The following is an 8,439-nucleotide window of genomic DNA, read 5'->3' as shown; positions in this document are numbered from 1 at the left end:
GGCCCAGCCGGCCTGGCCCACCTCGCTCGACCGTGCCCTCCCCTTCCCTGTTCCCCCGACCGGGGTCGGAACAGGGGCAGGTCCCCGCCGCACCCCCTCGCCGGCGACGGGGGAGGATAAGGCCGCCCCGACGCCTCGGCCTCCGCCCATCCCTCCCACTTGCCCCTCTCGCTCGCCTCTGCGCCTCCCCTCCCCCAGATCCACCTCTCCCCTCACCCTCTCCTTCGTTCTGGAGAGGAGACCGACGCGGTCGCCGCCGTTCTCCGTCGTTCACGCGACCACCGTGCTTTCCTCGCGACCTCGACGTGTCCACGAGCTCCGCCGCGTCGAGCCCGTCCTCCCCGACCACCTGCTCGAGCCGGGACCCCCTACATCACCCCCAACGCCGTCGCCTTCTTCCTCGGGTCGCCGCCGTCTTCTTCGACTCCGGCGACTGCTGCTGCTACTAAGCCTCCCACGGGCCTTTCTTGCGCCGCGCGGTGAGCCCCTCATCCTCTCCCCTCGCTCTCCTAGCCTCTTGAGCTCCCGTAGCCGCCGCTCTGCTTGCGTCTGAACGCGTCGCCGCGGAGCTCGCCGCCGGCAAGGCTCCGGTGACCTTTTGGTCACGGGCTCAAGCCCGTTGCACTCCCCACAGCGCGTAGATACTCCCCAGCCCCTCCGTTTGCTCGATAGCACGCCGTAGCTCCGTTTTCGTCGAGCACCCGTGCACGCCGCCACCTCCGCCGATTCCGGCCAAGTCCGGCGAAGCTACGGCCACCACTCGATGCGGCGCTGCGAGCTCGTTCGAATGAGACTAGCCCCGCTCCTCCCCGAGCCCCGTAGGCGAAAACCGGCGAGATCCGAGCCGCGCCGCCGCGTTTGGCGTCGCCGGCGTTGAGCCGCCGGCCGCGCTGAGCTGGCACACCTGGGGCCACCCCCTGGGTCGCTCCCAGTGGGTCCTGGTGGCCCAGTTGACTGGGTTGACCCTAGTCAACTGCTGACTGGGCAGGCCCCAGCCACTGACATGCGGGCCCCGCCGCATAATTAACAAAAAAATGTTTTTATAAATAAAACTAATTAATTAATCAAAATAGGCACTGACAGGTGGGGCCTACCTGCTAATAACCTTGTTTAAGTTAATTATAAAACTCTGTTAGTGCCCTGTCAATGACATGTGGGTCCCACTGGACCGACCTGTCTGGTTTGACTGGTCAGCCGACCTGTTGACCTGCTGACGTCAGCATTACCTCATGCTGACGTCATAATTCATTTATGCTTAATTCAAATAATTCCAGAAATTCAAATAATCTTTGAAAATTCATATCTTTTAAACCGTAACTCGGATGAAAATGTTTTCTACATGAAAGTTGCTCAGAACGACGAGACGAATCCGAATACGCAGTCCATTCGTCCACCACACCTCCCTAACCTATCGAACTAGCAACTTTCCCCCTCCGGTCCGTCTGTCCGAAAACGCGAAACATCGGGAATACTTCCCGGATGTCCCCCTCCCCTTCGCCGGTACCACCTACTGTCGCGTTAGGACACACCTAGCACTGCTCAGTGTCATGTCATGCATCGTCATGTTTATGTTTGCATTGTATTTACTGTTTCTTCCCTCTCTTCTCTCGGGTAGACTACGAGACCGACACTGTTGCTGCCCAGTTCGACTACGGAGTTGACGACCCCTCCTACTTGCCAGAGCAACCAGGCAAGCCCCCCCCCCCTTGATCACCAGATATCGCATATTCTTCTCTATACTTCTTGCATTAGAGTAGTGTAGCATGTTACTGCTTTTCGATATCCTATCCTGATGCATAGCCTATCCTTGCTACTACTGTTGTTACCTTTACCTGCAATCCTACATGCTTAGTATAGGATGCTAGTTTTCCATCAGTGGCCCTACATTCTTGTCCGTCTGCTGTGCTATACTATCGGGTCGTGATCACCTGGGCGGTGATCACGGGTATATACTTATATACTATATACATGACACATGTGATGACTAAAGTCGGGTCGGCTCGTAGGAGTACCCGCGAGTGGATCTTTGTGGCGGAGCGACAGGGCAGGTTGAGACCGCCTAGGTGAGAGGTGGGCCTGGCCCTGGTCGGCGTTCGCGGTTACTTAACACGCTTAACGAGATCTTGGTATTTGATCTGAGTCTGACCATTTGGTCTATACGCACTAACCATCTACGTGGGAGTAGTTATGGGTATCCCGACGTCGTGGTATCAGCCGAAGCTCTTTTGACGTCAGCAACTGAGTGGCGCGCGCCGCATTGGACCGTAAGCTCGCGCTTGTATTAAGGGGGCTAGGTCTGCTTCCGGCCGCGTACGCAACGTGCAGGTGTGCATAGGGTGATGGGCCCAGACCCCTGCGCGCATAGGTTTAGACCGGCGTGCTGACCTCTCTGTTGGGGCTGCGACGTGTTGATCTTACGAGGCCGGGCATGACCCAGAAAAGTGTGTCCGGCCAAATGGGATCGAGCGTGTTGGGTTATGTGGTGCACCCCTGCAGGGAAGTTTATCTATTCGAATAGCCGTGTCCCTCGGTAAAAGGACGACCCGGAGTTGTACCTTGACCTTATGACAACTAGAACTGGATACTGAATAAAATACACCCTTCCAAGTGCCAGATACAACCCGGTGATTGCTCTCTAACAGGGCGACGAGGAGGGGATCGCCGGGTAGGATTATGCTATGCGATGCTACTTGGAGGACTTCAATCTACTCTCTTCTACATGCTGCAAGATGGAGATGGCCAGAAGCGTAGTCTTCGACAGGACTAGCTATCCCCCTTTTATTCTGGCATTCTGCAGTTCAGTCCACTGATATGCCCCTTTACACATATACCCATGCATATGTAGTATAGCTCCTTGCTTGCGAGTACTTTGGATGAGTACTCACGGTTGCTTCTCTCCCTCTTTTCCCCCTTTCCTTTCTATCTGGTTGTCGTAATCAGATGTTGGGGTCCAGGAGCCAGACGCCACCGTCGACGACGACACCGTCGACACTGGAGGTGCCTACTACTACGTGCAGGCCGCTGACGACGACCAGGAGTAGTTAGGAGGATCCCAGGCAGGAGGCCTGCGCCTCGTTCGATCTGTATCCCAGTTTGTGCTAGCCTTCTTAAGGCAAACTTGTTTAACTTATGTCTGTACTCAGATATTGTTGCTTCCGTTGACTCGTCTGTGATCGAGCACTTGTATTCGAGCCCTCGAGGCCCCTGGCTTGTATTATGATGCTTGTATGACTTATTTATGTTTTAGAGTTGTGTTGTGATATCTTCCCGTGAGTCCCTGATCTTGATCGTACACATTTGCGTGCATGATTAGTGTACGGTCAAATCGGGGGCGTCACAGTCGTGACCCTAGAAAATTGATTAGATAAGCCATAGGAGTGAAAAACTTACTTTACAACTTGTTGTCTACTTGTTAGTTCATACTCTTGTACTCATATCTTTACTTTTCAAATATAGATGACCCCTGAAATTATATAAGTGTTATTTAAGGAGTTTAGTTGGCAGACCACCATTCCTAAGTTGTGTTCGATAAACTATTTACGGTAGTATGATGAGATCATATCTTTTGTGGATATGACCTTACCTGTAGATTTTGCTTGTGTTGTGTGATATGTTATATGTTTGGTTGGTCATTGTTTTCCGTGTTGTCATATTCCATGGATTGTTTGTATTATGCAATTGGGTGCTTTGATTGATCATATGTGCTCTTTTGATGTGATTATTTTAGAATAGTTGGTGACTTGTGTGAATTGTGTGAGTTTAGTGTTTCTTCTTTTTTGTTGTTGTTGTTGGAGTTTTGTTGCTAGCATGAGCATATGGGTAGTGTTTACCCCTTAGGTCTTTATTTTGTCTATATCCTAATACATGCTGCAACCCAGTGATGAGTTCAAGTTTGACCACATGCGCCAGGATCTGATAAGAAGCAAGCACAATCTTGCTGAAAGAAGAACCATAGAGGAAGCTATAATTAGTAGATGTTTTATGGTAGTTGACGCAACCCTAAGAGTTCAAAGGAACGATAGATTGTTTTGTTTGGCATGCAGAACCAATTGAATTATCCGAATCCAGTTCGTGAACAAAAGAAGTTTCTGCAATGCTTGTGAGGATACCCGAGTGTTAGAATGCGAGATTTTCTAAACCATATACAAGGTAATGATTTGGGTGCGGAATGGACTGATCACCATGCCGACTTACTCTTATTATTCGCTTTTGTTATATGGGATGGTAATCTAGAGTGACTTACATATAGTAGAGTGACGATGTTGTTAAGCCCGAACCTTAGAATGGTAAGACATTTGACCCTTGTAAGAGGCACCCGTTGCCAATAGTAGGTTGTACGGTGAGAATAAACCAATATTCTTTTCTGCAGGAACCATTCTTGATGACCACCATGAGAGTATCGATATTTGTTTAGTATCGGCGCAAGACCTGTGAGCCATGAAGTTTCTGTATATGGAAAACCGCTCTTTTAATATGGGACTCAGAATTTCAAAGGAGTGTAAGACATATGTCTCAAGGATTTCTTCGAAGGAGTAAGATTTTTGAAGACCGGTGACTCTTATTCTAAGGGTGGTAGTACTCCACACTCTCGGATGATCGATGGAAATTCAAGAAGAATGTCGAACCTAACATTTTCTTTCTAGCCTCTTTGAATCTCGAGGACGAGATTCATTTTAAGGGTGGTAGATTTGTAACATCCCAAATTTTCTAAATTTCGAATGTTAATTGGATCATTCCTTTTCATCATGATTTCTGTGCATATTTCAATTTTCTGAATATTGAAAGTGTTTTTCAACTCAAGGCAAAATTTTGGAGTGGAGATAATATGACTTCTCCCCTATTAATTATAGTTGGAAAATGCTAAGAATATATTCTGGAGTCTACATAAATTATTTTGGCTTTGTAGAAATTCAAAATTATTTTATAGTTGTTACTATAATGCTCTTTATGTTCTTGTTTTGCATAAAATATTTTTCCAAATTCATTTGTGTTGTAAAAAAAAGTTCACTGTTTTATATAGTAGTAATAATGTTTTACTATGTGTTCTGGTATTTTTTATTAGGAATTTATTTAGCTATATTTTACTTCCTGTAGCAAGAGTTGTTTGGAATAGAAATCGGGCACTATGGAGCCCAACCTCTTTTTCCTCGCCCGCGCGCGCGCTAAGCAGCAGCACAGCAGCAGCTGCTAGCAGGCCGGCGGCTCATTTCTGCAGGCCTCAACTCACCCCGCAACTTTTATTTTCCTCCTGTGCCGCTGACACTTGGGGCCCGCCAGGTCGTCTATTTCCTCAAGACGAACTCCTGTTCGTTCATGAGTTCTTCTTGCCGATCCAAATCCTCGCCGATTCTGCCAAGTCTTTGCCCCTAGGCCACGGAATCCACTCTATATATATTCCCCATCTTCTTCTCTTCCGACTTTTGGCAAAATTTTGTCTTCCCGTGCCCGTTTCGCCCGGATCCGATCTCGCCGGAGTTCGCCGCTGCAGGAGCATCTCGCCGGTTGATTCTATCGCCTCTGAAGGTTCCCAGCCCCTCATCTTGGCCCTGTTAACTTCAACCTGATTCTCTATACCTCCATGAACTCTTATTTCTCGCAGGGGAGCACGGAAACGAGCGGTGCAACCTCGACCAGAAGCTTACCTAGTCTGGCCGCGACTCCAGCCGCACTTCATCGCCACCAGAAATCGTCCTCGACGCCGAGCAGGACCCATCCGAGGCCTTCGTGTCACTCCGCGTCCGACGCGCACCTCCCCGAGGCCATCTGACCTCTGTATCCGTCGCCCGCATCTCCACCGAGGCGCCCCGCGCCGTTCTTCTCCAACTCCGGCAGGCGTATTCTGCTCTTTTCGGTGAGCACATCTCCCGCTCCGTCCGATCTTGTTTCAACCGCCAGATTAAGTGTTTTTTTTTCCTGTGAACCGGTATACACTAAGTAGCGGCTGTCCGTTACATAGGCCATTGCAGCAAACACCATACGGCCACTCACACCTTGCCACGTGGCACATCCACAGCCGCAGCAGTTCTTCGAAGAAATCTATTTTGACACAATTTATTTTGGCAGATTCCATATCAAATGTTCATTTAGGTATATCTTGAGATCCGTATGTCCAATTTCACGGATTCTTTTTCCTGTGTACTCATAGTGACCAGGAGAATATTGTAGAACCAAGATTTCCCATTTTTGAACAGTTCAAATTTGAATTTGTTTAAATTTGAATTCAAACTTTCGGAGGCCGTATCTTTTAAACCGTTGATCCAATTTAGTTGATTCTTTTTGCATTCTGATCCTACTAACATGTAGATAATATTTACCTACTGCTATGTTCTGTTAATTAAGTGTTTATTTGAATTCTTTGATGTTGGTTTTATTTTGGGTTATGTGAGTATGGTTTATTTATCGGTGCCTCCGTTATCGTATAGATTGTCCAGAGTGTGAAGCGGATCAGAATTGAGCGTTATAATACTTCAACACCGTTCAAGGCAAGTTTGCACTTTGATTTTGCTTATCCTATATTCTGCTATGCAAGTGTGGTTTTTATGCTATGATATATGTTTGGCCTGGCCGTGTTGTCATGTTTTGGTATTGATTGTATTATGTGTTGGTGTGATCAACTTGCTATGGTAGACGTGGGCATGTGTCGAGTGATGCATGGAAGTGGTGAGCGCTTATAGCTGTAGGCTCGGGACTTTTTCTCAGGTGAATGCGTCACTGGTTGAGCGCTCTATTGTCCCTAGAGAATGCACCATGACTGAGCGCACTTGAGTTGTCGGGGCTTTTTCTCACGTGAATGCGTCACTGGCTGAGCGCTCTATTGTCCCTAGAGAATGCGCCAGGACTGAGCGCACTTGAGACATCTTGAAGATCTTTATCATCTATGTTGTTTGCACCTTGCCTATGTCGTGGAGGTAGGTGAAAGTAGTTTTACGGGAAACCAAACTTGAGTGTTTTATTTGTCATACCTTGCTTGTGGATGTAGGTTTGCTATATCATTATGTGTGATTTGCCAATACATTCAATGTATTGACCCTTGTGGCTGCAACGAATCATGTTGCAGGATTTTCAGATGACCAGTGAGACACAGTAGGGTCGCGAGTCTTCACTCAGCATTTTCGCCAGTGGGCATTGATGGGATTCCTCGTCTATTATGCTATTTTTTCCGCTGTTGTTATTGAATAAAGTTAGCTATGTGCTAGTCAGTTTGTAATACTTTATGAATTCTGGATCATACGTTATAGTAAATGATACACTTGTTATTTGATATTCATATGTACTGTGTGTGCTAGCGAGTCGATCCAGGGACTAGCACAGTGAGCACAGAGACATCGAGTCTTATCAGATTCGGGTCATTACACTTGGGTTCAAACCAACTTCATTTAATTGTGTTGCTAGTTGCATTAGCTCAATGAACTTCACATTGCTATGTCATGATCATGCATCATACTGTCTTATTGCATTGATTGTGCTCCTTCTCTGTTTGTCGGTGTTGTCCACTCTCAGTAGACGTGGTTCCGACGATGAGTTCGATGACACTGATGAAGAACTATACTATCTTCAGAAGTGCCAGGCAAGCATAACCCCTTGTTCATTCCGATACAATCCCACTCTCTTGCTCCTGCTCTTTTTTACTGCATTAGGACAACAACGATTCAATTGTTACATGCTGCGGTAGTTGAACCCCTTTTCCTCTGCATGACCTGTCATTGCCACAGTAAATAGATGAAGCCCACTAGCATGAGTAGGAGTTGTTTGAGCCCTGATGTGCCTACTCATTCATGCTTGTTGTCATGCCTGCTACTGCTTAGAGTTGAGTCAGGTCTGATTCATCGGGGATGAATTGGAATGTGTGAACATGTCGTACTGTTGAGACCTAAGAGTGTGAACATGATTTGGTAAAGGTATCGGTGAGAGGCCATGTAGGAGTACATGGTGGGTTGTCTCATTGAAGCCGCCCTCAGGAACTGAGTTCTGTGTTTGTGATCCATGAACAACTACATCCACATGGTGGGCCCTGAAATATGACCCCGCTCGACTTATTAACCCCCTTGTCCTCTGTCCAGGAGTTGCAAGTAGTTTCTGGTGTTTGTAGTATGCTGGAGGCCGTGCGCAGCATTGACCCAAGGGGTGGGCTGTGATGCGGTAGGCACGTGGCACGGTGTACCGAGTCGCCCGTTTGGTGTCTCGGGAACCCTGCACACATCGTTCTATGGGCGTCGCCGTCGTCCTCTTCGTCGAGCTAGCCAAGCCCCGAGTGCTCGCACGCCCCGACGTGACCTCCCCGACCTCGCCTTCGCCGTTCGGTCGCCGAGATCGCCTCCGACCTCCTGCCGTCACCAGCCCCTCCCCGAGCTCGCCGAGGACATCGTAGCAACCGCCGTGAGCTCCTCTCTCTTCCCCCTAACCCCGCTGCTCCCCTCGCCCTCTAGCTACGATTCCTAC

At 48.4% G+C, this 8,439-nt stretch overlaps 1 long non-coding RNA gene across 1 annotated transcript; it reads left to right on the top strand.

The window, feature by feature from the left end:
- The first annotated feature begins 5,262 nt into the window (after window positions 1-5,262).
- LOC123124310 (uncharacterized) lies at window positions 5,263-6,483 on the top strand. The gene is made up of 3 exons (XR_006461041.1): window positions 5,263-5,523; window positions 5,600-5,851; window positions 6,423-6,483. It is a non-coding gene; the product is annotated as an uncharacterized lncRNA (long non-coding RNA).
- The last annotated feature ends 1,956 nt before the right edge of the window (window positions 6,484-8,439 follow it).

This window comes from Triticum aestivum, chromosome 5D, assembly GCF_018294505.1.
Source record: "Triticum aestivum cultivar Chinese Spring chromosome 5D, IWGSC CS RefSeq v2.1, whole genome shotgun sequence".
Taxonomy (NCBI): Eukaryota; Viridiplantae; Streptophyta; class Magnoliopsida; order Poales; family Poaceae; genus Triticum; species Triticum aestivum.
The sequence above is the reverse complement of the archived record's forward strand: the minus strand, read 5'-3'. Positions and strand labels throughout refer to the sequence as shown.